The sequence below is a fragment of the Berghia stephanieae genome, chromosome 8, assembly GCF_034508935.2.
Source record: "Berghia stephanieae isolate SIO BIC M18660-M18661 chromosome 8, UCSD_Bste_1.3, whole genome shotgun sequence".
NCBI classification, from domain to species: domain Eukaryota; kingdom Metazoa; phylum Mollusca; class Gastropoda; order Nudibranchia; family Aeolidiidae; genus Berghia; species Berghia stephanieae.
Window position 1 is genome coordinate 23,813,600 of NC_088367.1, and position 10,000 is coordinate 23,823,599.

Sequence of the window (10,000 nt, forward strand, 5' to 3'; positions counted from 1 at the left end):
CTAAGACGAGAGTCAATTAAATCGATATTTAAATGACGAGTTTTCTGGCCAAATTTCTAAATAATATGTGTTTTTCCAGAGCACGGTAGTGCGTACTTTGTTCTTACTTTACTACCTAGTTACCTTGATCAATCATACACCTATAATATATCTCAATGTGTGCAGTGTTCCGATCCTAGGTACTACTCGCCCTCCATTACAACCTACAACATGCCATGTGGGTTAGCTCACAATGCACGTGCACTGACTGGCTATCGTGCACTCACACACAAATGCACACACACACATACATTCAAACATGCATGAATGCCTAATGGATGACAATAGAGTGCTTATTGAATAACTCTACTAGATAACTCTACTTTGGAAATATCAAATTGACAAATTAAGGAGCAGGCACTGGTATAAGATAAAGAACTGAATAATTGGACGCTTTTAAGGACAAGTAGGCTATCCCAGATTTTACTGTTTTGAGACAATCAACATTGAAGATTTCGATCCCATAAAATGTCCAATTACTCAAATACTATTCAATATTTTTTTTCAAAGCTTTCTGTATGGAATGATAATTGTACTTGACGATGATAGTCATAAAAGAAAGCAACAAATACATTACAGAATTCTATCATTTTATTAAAAACAAGTGGGTTGGCCGAGTTGTCCATATTTAAACAGCATCACTGAGCAAAGAATTTACATTATATAATAAGGGCTATCCCACTTAACTTGCACATCAGGTCATCCCTAATTAAATGGGCTATCCCATCTTACACATGGACATGTATGTTGCGAAATAATGAGCCGTCCCTCTCACACATGCAGTCAATTTAATCAATTTTCCTACATTAAACGCATGTTTAATGCCTTCAATTATATTTTTACGCGTCTAAACACATTACACTGACAATTGAATGCAAATCTCTTGTTGAAGCCATGTTGAAGGGTTAGCCCGCTTACAATTATGTACCCATTGTGTTTTCGGTTAAAACACAAGGCAGTTTATACCGATAACGAAGCAAATAAATGAAATTGATGATCGAAACCTTTTCAGGGGGTTGGGCAACGCCCACTTTTGACCCCTATGTAATTATTTAAAAGACCGCAAAAATCTGGGATAGCCCACTTGTCCTTAAAAGCGTTTTAATTGTATATGAAACAGTCAAAGCAGAAAGAAAAATACAATAAAAAGGTAACCATCCCAAAGAATCATCCTGGGGATCGAACCTCAGACCTCCTGAATACCGGTAATTTTTAAAAACTTACAATAAAAACGAATAGGGTCAATAAATAGCAAAAATATCGAAGAGGACGTTTCGGGTATTGACCTTCATCAGGTAAATTATGAAAACTAACAAAGATCGATGGAAATCTTCTTCTTCTTCTTCTTCTTCTTCTTCTTCTTCTTCTTCTTCTTCTTCTTCTTCTTCTTCTTCTTCTTCTTCTTCTTCTTCTTCTTCTCTTCTTCTTCTCTCTTCTTCTTCTTCTTCTCTTCTTCTTCTCTTCTTCTCTTTCTTCTCTCTTCTTCTTCCTTCTCCTTCTTCTTCTTCTTCTTCTTCTTCTTCTTCTTCTTCTTCTTTCTTCTTCTTCTTCTTCTTCTTCTCTTCTTCTCTTCTTCTTCTTTTCTTCTTCTTCTTCTTCTTCTTCTTCCCCCTTTCTTCTTCTTCTTCTTTCTCCTTCTTCTCTTCTTTCTTCTTCTTCTTCTTCTCTTCTTCTTCTTCTCTCTTCTTCTCTTCTTCTTCTTTCTTCTTCTCTTCTTCTTCTTCTTCTTCTTCTTCTCTTCTTCTCTTCTTCTTCCTTCTTCTCTTCTTCTTCTTCTTTCTTCTTCTCTTTCTTCTTCTCTTCTTCTCTTCTTCTTCTTCCTTCTTCTTCTTCTTCTCTCTTCTTCTTCTTCTTCTTCTTCTTCTCTTCTTCTTCTTCTTCTTCTTCTTCTTCTTCTTCTTCTTCTTCTTCTTCCTTCTTCTTCTTCTTCCTTCTCTTCTTCTCTTCTTCTTCTTCTTCTTCTTCTTCTTCTTCTTCTTTCTTCTTCTTCTTCTTCTTCTTCTTCTTCTTCTTCTCTTCTTTCTTCTTCTTCTTCTTCTTCTTCTTCTTCTTCTTCTTCTTCTTCTTCTTCTTCTTCTTCTTCTTCTTCTTCTTCTTCTCTCTTCTTCTTCTTCTTCTTCTTCCTTCTTCTTCTTCTTCTTCTTCTTCTTCTTTCTTCTTCTTCTTCTTCTTCTTCTTTCTTCTTCTTCTCTTCTTCTTCTTCTTCTTCTTCTTCTTCTTCTTCTTCTTCTTCTTCTTTCTTCTTCTTTCTTCTTCTTCTTCTTCTTCTTCTTCTTCTCTTCTTCTTCTTCTCTCTCTTCTTCTTCTTCTTCTTCTTCTTCTTCTTCTTCTTCTTCTTCTTCTTCTTCTTCTTCTCTTCTTCTTCTTCTTCTTCTTCTTCTTCTTCTTTCTCTTCTCTTCTCTTCTTCTTCTTCTTCTTCTTCTTCTTCTTCTTCTTCTTCCTTCTCTTCTTCTTCTTCTCTTCTTCTTCTTCTTCTTCTTCTTCTTCTCTCTTTTTCTTCTCTTCTTCTTCTTCTTCTTCTTCTTCTTCTTCTTCTCTTTCAGTCTCGATCAGTCGATCAAATCTATCTATCTATCTATCTATCTATCTATCTATCTATCTATCTATCTATCTATCTATCTATCTTATCTATCTATCTATCTATCTATCTTTCTATCTATCTATATATCTATCTTTCTATCTATCTACTTGTTATTCATCTGTCCATTTACAGTTTTGTCTTTTTATATAACCACCTGCCCAATGATAAAATCATCAATTTATTTTCACGGTTAATCTATCATTGCATCTCTTTTTATATAAAACTACCAACGACTATGAAACTGAATTGTGATACCATGTATTGCATAGGGAGAATAAATAAAACACTGTGAAGCACATTAATTATAGCTTAGTGAAACCGTGACATGCACATTATAAATCTGCATGTTTATTTATCTATTTATTCTATTTCACATTTTGACCAATCTCTTTATCTTGGTTTTAGCTCACACTTGTGATCAGAGTTACCAGATAGTCATAGTTCCTCGCAGCCAATTTCGACTTCAAAAATGGCCAAATAGAATCTCACGTGGCCAAAAATTATTAACACTCTGACCCTCATGAAAAAAAAAAAATAATCCGTTTTGATAAACAACAAAAATCGACTAGACTAGAAAAAAAGGTTATTATTGAAATATTTTATATGAAATTATAATGAATAACAGAGCCATGCTTATCTGTGTGACAAATTTCGGCTAAATAGGAGACGGACATGGCCATCTGGCCTGGCAGCCTGCCTTGCTTGCGATGCGATAATGCTTTTCTACAGTAGATCTAGCTCACCCAATGCACCGTCATTACTCGTCAGTGAGTTCTCATCGTTACCAGTAGCGGCAGCAGCTGTCCAATTTGCTCACACTCGACACGACCAGACACCTCGTACTCTCTATGAACGCTATAAACAACTGTACTTATGTCCGTCCGATTCCTGATTTCTTCCATTACTGTAAACCTTGTGATATTCGGGAAACCGAAAACCTTATAGACGAATTGGAATTATACATTTAAAATTAATACGGATGGTTGAGAGATGAAGCGAATGCCACGGAAAGAAGATTTAGTAATCATAATTTCAGGATAAATTAATGATTTGATATTTAAATGATAATGATGATGGTGATGATGATGATGATGATGATGATGATGATAATGATAATAATAATAGTAATAATAGTGATAATAATAATAATAAAAAATAATAATAATGATAATAATAATAATAATAATAATAATAATAATAATAATAATAATAATAATAATAATAATAATAATAATAATAATGAAAACAAAAACCCTACAGAAAACTTGAGCATTAATATCGTGCATTATCCACTAAACGAGCTCAAAGTATTTTACAAGGTGTCCAAGCCAAAAGCAAAAGTTTGCGTGTAGGACGAGACATACGTCTGTTAGGCAATATGTATTACAGTTGTTTTTTTTCATTTGATAGTGTTTTTTGCCGGCCATTTTTATGAGTAGTTCTCACTAAATTGTATTCATCAGACCGTAAAAGTTTAAGGTTACAAATAGTTTTGTGTGTTAGTATATTTTATCCGGGTGGCGGATGTTGTGAGATTTATAAAAAAACTAATCGCATAGTATCAATTGGAAGAGAGAAAGAAAATCTTGTTTTTGTCATTCGTATGAAGTGTTTCATTCATCCTGTTTTGTTGATAAAAGGGAAACCCGAAACGTCCATTTTATCTGTGTTCGTATATTAAATTGAAGCTTACATTCAATTTCTCATTGTTATTTTTTTCTTCGAGCTTCGAGCAGCGACATTTACATTATTTCTGCTTTGTCTACCACTCTTGAATATCTATCGACTTTTTCTGATCATTCTCTCATTCCACTGCCTGTTCCCTAATAATTTGTCGTTTTTAAACATATTTTTCACTCGAATCTCTGCTCTTTACATGAGGTATTTACATTAAATTATTTTTTTTAACTTTCGGCTGAGGAGTTTTGAACTCAAAACGTGCAGTGTTTATTATTGTTTTTTTAAGCTATTAAATCCATTTTTTTCTTGAATTATTTTGCAGCTTACAGATTTTACCATAGCTTTGTCTCCACTTTATTTTATAAACCCTAGCCATCCCCCCCCCTCTCTCTCTCTCTCTCTCTCTCTCTCTCTCTCTCTCTCTCTCTGTCTCTCTCTCTCTCACACACACACATACACACGCACAGACACACACAAACACAATCCCACTAAACACCATCATTCCATATGGACGAAATAAGCCAATATTACAAATGCCTGATTGTTATCATCGAAACAAAAACATGATTTTAAATAAATCAAATCCTCTTATCATAATGTAATTTACTCCAGTCTCAATCAGAAAAAAAAAACCAACACATTTACTGTAATCCGTCTCTCTCATCGCCAAATACCCAAAGAATTTCTCACGTGCAGTCAATGTACACACACACACACACACACACTCACACAGACACACACACACTCTCTCTCTCTCTCTCTCTCTCTCTCTCTCTCTCTCTCTCTCTCTCTCTCTCTCTTACTCACTTTTCTCGCGCTCTCTCTATCTATACATCTCGCATTCTATCTCTCTTTCTCTCTCTCTTAATCTTCTTGCCGCTCTCTCTCTCTCTCTCTCTCTCTCTCTCTCTCTCTCTCTCTCTCTCTCTCTCTCTCTCTCTTTCTCTCTCTCTCTCTCTCTCTCTTTCTCTCTCTCTTACTCTTTCACCATCTATTTATCGATTTTGTTCTTTTGCTATATCTCTCTATTTCGCTCTCTCTCTCTCTCTCTCTCTCTCTCTCTCTCTCTCTCTCTCTCTCTCTCTGACATATACTAATCTCCTCATTTTCATTCTCATTACTCACGAATAAGAATACTCACAAATGAAAAAAAAAAAGAATCACACAGTCAGTGTAGTGTGTCAATGTAAGACCACGCCGGCACACAACATGCATGCATACACAGAAAAGTGAGTGGAGCAGGCACTTATGTTGGTAACAACAAGATATGAAGTGAATAGAAAAGTGCCAGAAGACAATAGAGAATAAAAATTTTTCGCGGCGGTGGTGGGGTTTGAACCTGCGACCTTATTGGTACGACAACTCCGCCTGGCAGGTGAGAGCGTGGCTCTACCGTGTGAGCTATCCACGAACACAAAAATATTCGTTTCAAACTCAAAGTCATTACTAGATCCCTCTCTCACCCACTTCTTGAGACCGCCGATTCGTTCGTACACCACCATCGCGAATAATTTTGACCAGCAGTTAAGCTTAATAGCCAATATTCTCAACACAAACAATGACATAGAAACGATTGAGACATTGAGTATGCTCCGGTGTATGGGTGAATTTTTAATTCAGAAAAGTGAGTGGAGCAGGCACTTATGTTGGTAACAACAAGATATGAAGTGAATAGAAAAGTGCCAGAAGACAATAGAGAATAAAAATTTTTCGCGGCGGTGGTGGGGTTTGAACCTGCGACCTTATTGGTACGACAACTCCGCCTGGCAGGTGAGAGCGTGGCTCTACCGTGTGAGCTATCCACGAACACAAAAATATTCGTTTCAAACTCAAAGTCATTACTAGATCCCTCTCTCACCCACTTCTTGAGACCGCCGATTCGTTCGTACACCACCATCGCGAATAATTTTGACCAGCAGTTAAGCTTAATAGCCAATATTCTCAACACAAACATATGACATAGAAACGATTGAGACATTGAGTATGCTCCGGTGTATGGGGTGAATTTTTAATTCAGAAAAGTGAGTGGAGCAGGCACTTATGTTGGTAACAACAAGATATGAAGTGAATAGAAAAGTGCCAGAAGACAATAGAGAATAAAAATTTTTCGCGGCGGTGGTGGGGTTTGAACCTGCGACCTTATTGGTACGACAACTCCGCCTGGGAGGTGAGAGCGTGGCTCTACCGTGTGAGCTATCCACGAACACAAAAATATTCGTTTCAAACTCAAAGTCATTACTAGATCCCTCTCTCACCCACTTCTTGAGACCGCCGATTCGTTCGTACACCACCATCGCGAATAATTTTGACCAGCAGTTAAGCTTAATAGCCAATATTCTCAACACAAACATATAACATAGAAACGATTGAGACATTGAGTATGCTCCGGTGTATGGGGTGAATTTTTAATTCAGAAAAGTGAGTGGAGCAGGCACTTATGTTGGTAACAACAAGATATGAAGTGAATAGAAAAGTGCCAGAAGACAGTAGAGAATAAAAATTTTTTTTTTACACAGACCGTATACGTCCGACGGCGATGCCAGTGATGCATGCACTACTGTTATATGTCTGATATTACCCAGCACACACACACACACACACACACACACACACACACACACACACACACATACAAATGATAATAATAATTCCCGCCCAGGATGTCTTTGATTCTGAGAAAATCTGTTTTGACTAGCCTGAAAGAAAAGCCCATCCTATCCAGTTTGCTGATGCATGGAATGAATGAATCCCCTCAAGTATCTAATAAAATAACCCCGATGTGTTGTGTTTACTTTACTTTAATTCCATGATATTCTCATAGTCAATGCTGTTGTCATATTGGAAATAATATCATTCTACCACTTCCCAACGTGCACATATCTGCAGGTTTGATAGCCGAACGCTATTACTGGGCTGGCCGCGAAAAATTTTTATTCTCTATTGTCTTCTGGCACTTTTCTATTCACTTCATATCTTGTTGTTACCAACATAAGTGCCTGCTCCACTCACTTTTCTGAATTAAAAATTCACCCCATACACCGGAGCATACTCAATGTCTCAATCGTTTCTATGTTATATGTTTGTGTTGAGAATATTGGCTATTAGGCTTAACTGCTGGTCAAAATTATTCGCGATGGTGGTGTACGAACGAATCGGCGGTCTCAAGAAGTGGGTGAGAGAGGGATCTAGTAATGACTTTGAGTTTGAAACGAATATTTTGTGTGTTCGTGGATAGCTCACACGGTAGAGCCACGCTCTCACCTGCCAGGCGGAGTTGTCGTACCAATAAGGTCACAGGTTCAAACCCCACCACCGCCGCGAAAAATTTTTATTCTCTATTGTCTTCTGGCACTTTTCTATTCACTTCATATCTTGTTGTTACCAACATAAGTGCCTGCTCCACTCACTTTTCTGAATTAAAAATTCACCCCATACACCGGAGCATACTCAATGTCTCAATCGTTTCTATGTTATATGTTTGTGTTGAGAATATTGGCTATTAGGCTTAACTGCTGGTCAAAATTATTCGCGATGGTGGTGTACGAACGAATCGGCGGTCTCAAGAAGTGGGTGAGAGAGGGATCTAGTAATGACTTTGAGTTTGAAACGAATATTTTGTGTGTTCGTGGATAGCTCACACGGTAGAGCCACGCTCTCACCTGCCAGGCGGAGTTGTCGTACCAATAAGGTCGCAGGTTCAAACCCCACCACCGCCGCGAAAAATTTTTATTCTCTATTGTCTTCTGGCACTTTTCTATTCACTTCATATCTTGTTGTTACCAACATAAGTGCCTGCTCCACTCACTTTTCTGAATTAAAAATTCACCCCATACACCGGAGCATACTCAATGTCTCAATCGTTTCTATGTTATATGTTTGTGTTGAGAATATTGGCTATTAGGCTTAACTGCTGGTCAAAATTATTCGCGATGGTGGTGTACGAACGAATCGGCGGTCTCAAGAAGTGGGTGAGAGAGGGATCTAGTAATGACTTTGAGTTTGAAACGAATATTTTGTGTGTTCGTGGATAGCTCACACGGTAGAGCCACGCTCTCACCTGCCAGGCGGAGTTGTCGTACCAATAAGGTCGCAGGTTCAAACCCCACCACCGCCGCGAAAAATTTTTATTCTCTATTGTCTTCTGGCACTTTTCTATTCACTTCATATCTTGTTGTTACTGGGCTGGCTGTAACATTCTTCGAATTGACAATAATTTGTGTTGATTTGAGAAAATTTCTATTACAACAATAGGCCCATAATGATTTGGCTTATCAGATCTACAAAAAAGTGCACGTCGAACCCTCACCATGAACAGTAACGCGTAATGATATCATATTTACAATAATAATTTGTGACGTCAGATTATCAAGCGTTAAATTTCACTAAAAATTATATTCTTTAAAAAGTAGTAAGCCATCATTTAAATGTCTTTGAACACATCATTTAATGGGCATGATCTATATTAACTTTCCTTGTACTCAAGGTCAGTGGTCACATTGCAAAATGTGCGCAAAGCGACCTACTTTGTGAAAAGTGTTCACAGCTTTTGAAATAATTAACATCACGATTGGTCATTTGGTTCAGCTTGACACATGGGTATGTTTATAACTTTTGTAAAAAAAGCAGCGTGTTTACATTTGTTAAGAAATATCCAATCGTTGGACAGCAACAAATCATGTGATTGATGACCTGGTTGGACGAAAACATGAACATAGATCGCTCCCATTCAAAGATGGCGAAATCGGGTTCGATTCAGGAGTAGAATAAAACATTTCTTACACTCATCTTGCTTTTTAGAATTCGAACTTGTTCCCAACTAACTCGCGATCAGCGACACATCGGGAATTCCATAAAAGCAAGAGTGTAAGAATCCTATTATAATACACGCTTTTCTTTCCAAAACCATATTCGACTTAGAAAACTTTTTAACATGAAACCAACATAAATTAGTGGTCAAACATTACGTATATATTTAAGATGCCAATTTTTAAAATCTACAAATTTTTTTTTCAATTTTCATTGTCTTCTTGTATGATCAAAAAATGCTTTGAAAATATTGTAGATATTGATTGTAATATCGCCTAATAGGCGTCATATTATTATATCGTCTTACATATTAAAGTGTTGTTGGCTAGGGACCCCTTGTAAAGCAATTTGAGCGCATTTAGTGGTTAATGCTCTATATAAATGTTTTAGTTAGTTTATTTTTGTTTTTGTGTTTTATTATTTTTGTTCCGGTTTTTGTTTTGTTTTTAAAAATTTATTTATTCTTTTTTTTTGTCAAAAAATCAACTCTATACATTTTTCAGAGAACTGTTTATTTTGGAGTTTTTATCGGTCAAGTATTCATAGTCAAATCCAATTAGATAAAGCTCTTTCTAGTCTAAAAGATGCTGGTCGTTAATAGAGATCATTCATCCTCGCTCTTTTACGCCTCATACTCATAAGAATCTGCCTATACCTCCTGATACTAAAATAGTACTAAAATAATATAGCACCGTATGATTCAGTATGTAACCTATTCATTCGTTTATACATTATCCGTAGGACTGGTCACACACTTCCAATGACTTTTGAACTGTAGGGAGGATGCTTACCATTCCGATAACTTTAATTTCAAACTAAAGTTTCCTCATTCAGTTAATTCAAACATAATACCAAATCGACGCAGTGGGACACGGATTATACTTTGTATAATT

At 36.6% G+C, this 10,000-nt stretch overlaps 1 protein-coding gene across 16 annotated transcripts in view; it reads left to right on the forward strand.

The window, feature by feature from the left end:
* LOC144978403 (hemicentin-1-like) overlaps positions 1–10,000 on the forward strand; it is a 155,519-nt gene that overhangs the window by 45,070 nt on the left and 100,449 nt on the right. The gene's annotated exons all lie outside the window — the stretch shown is intronic.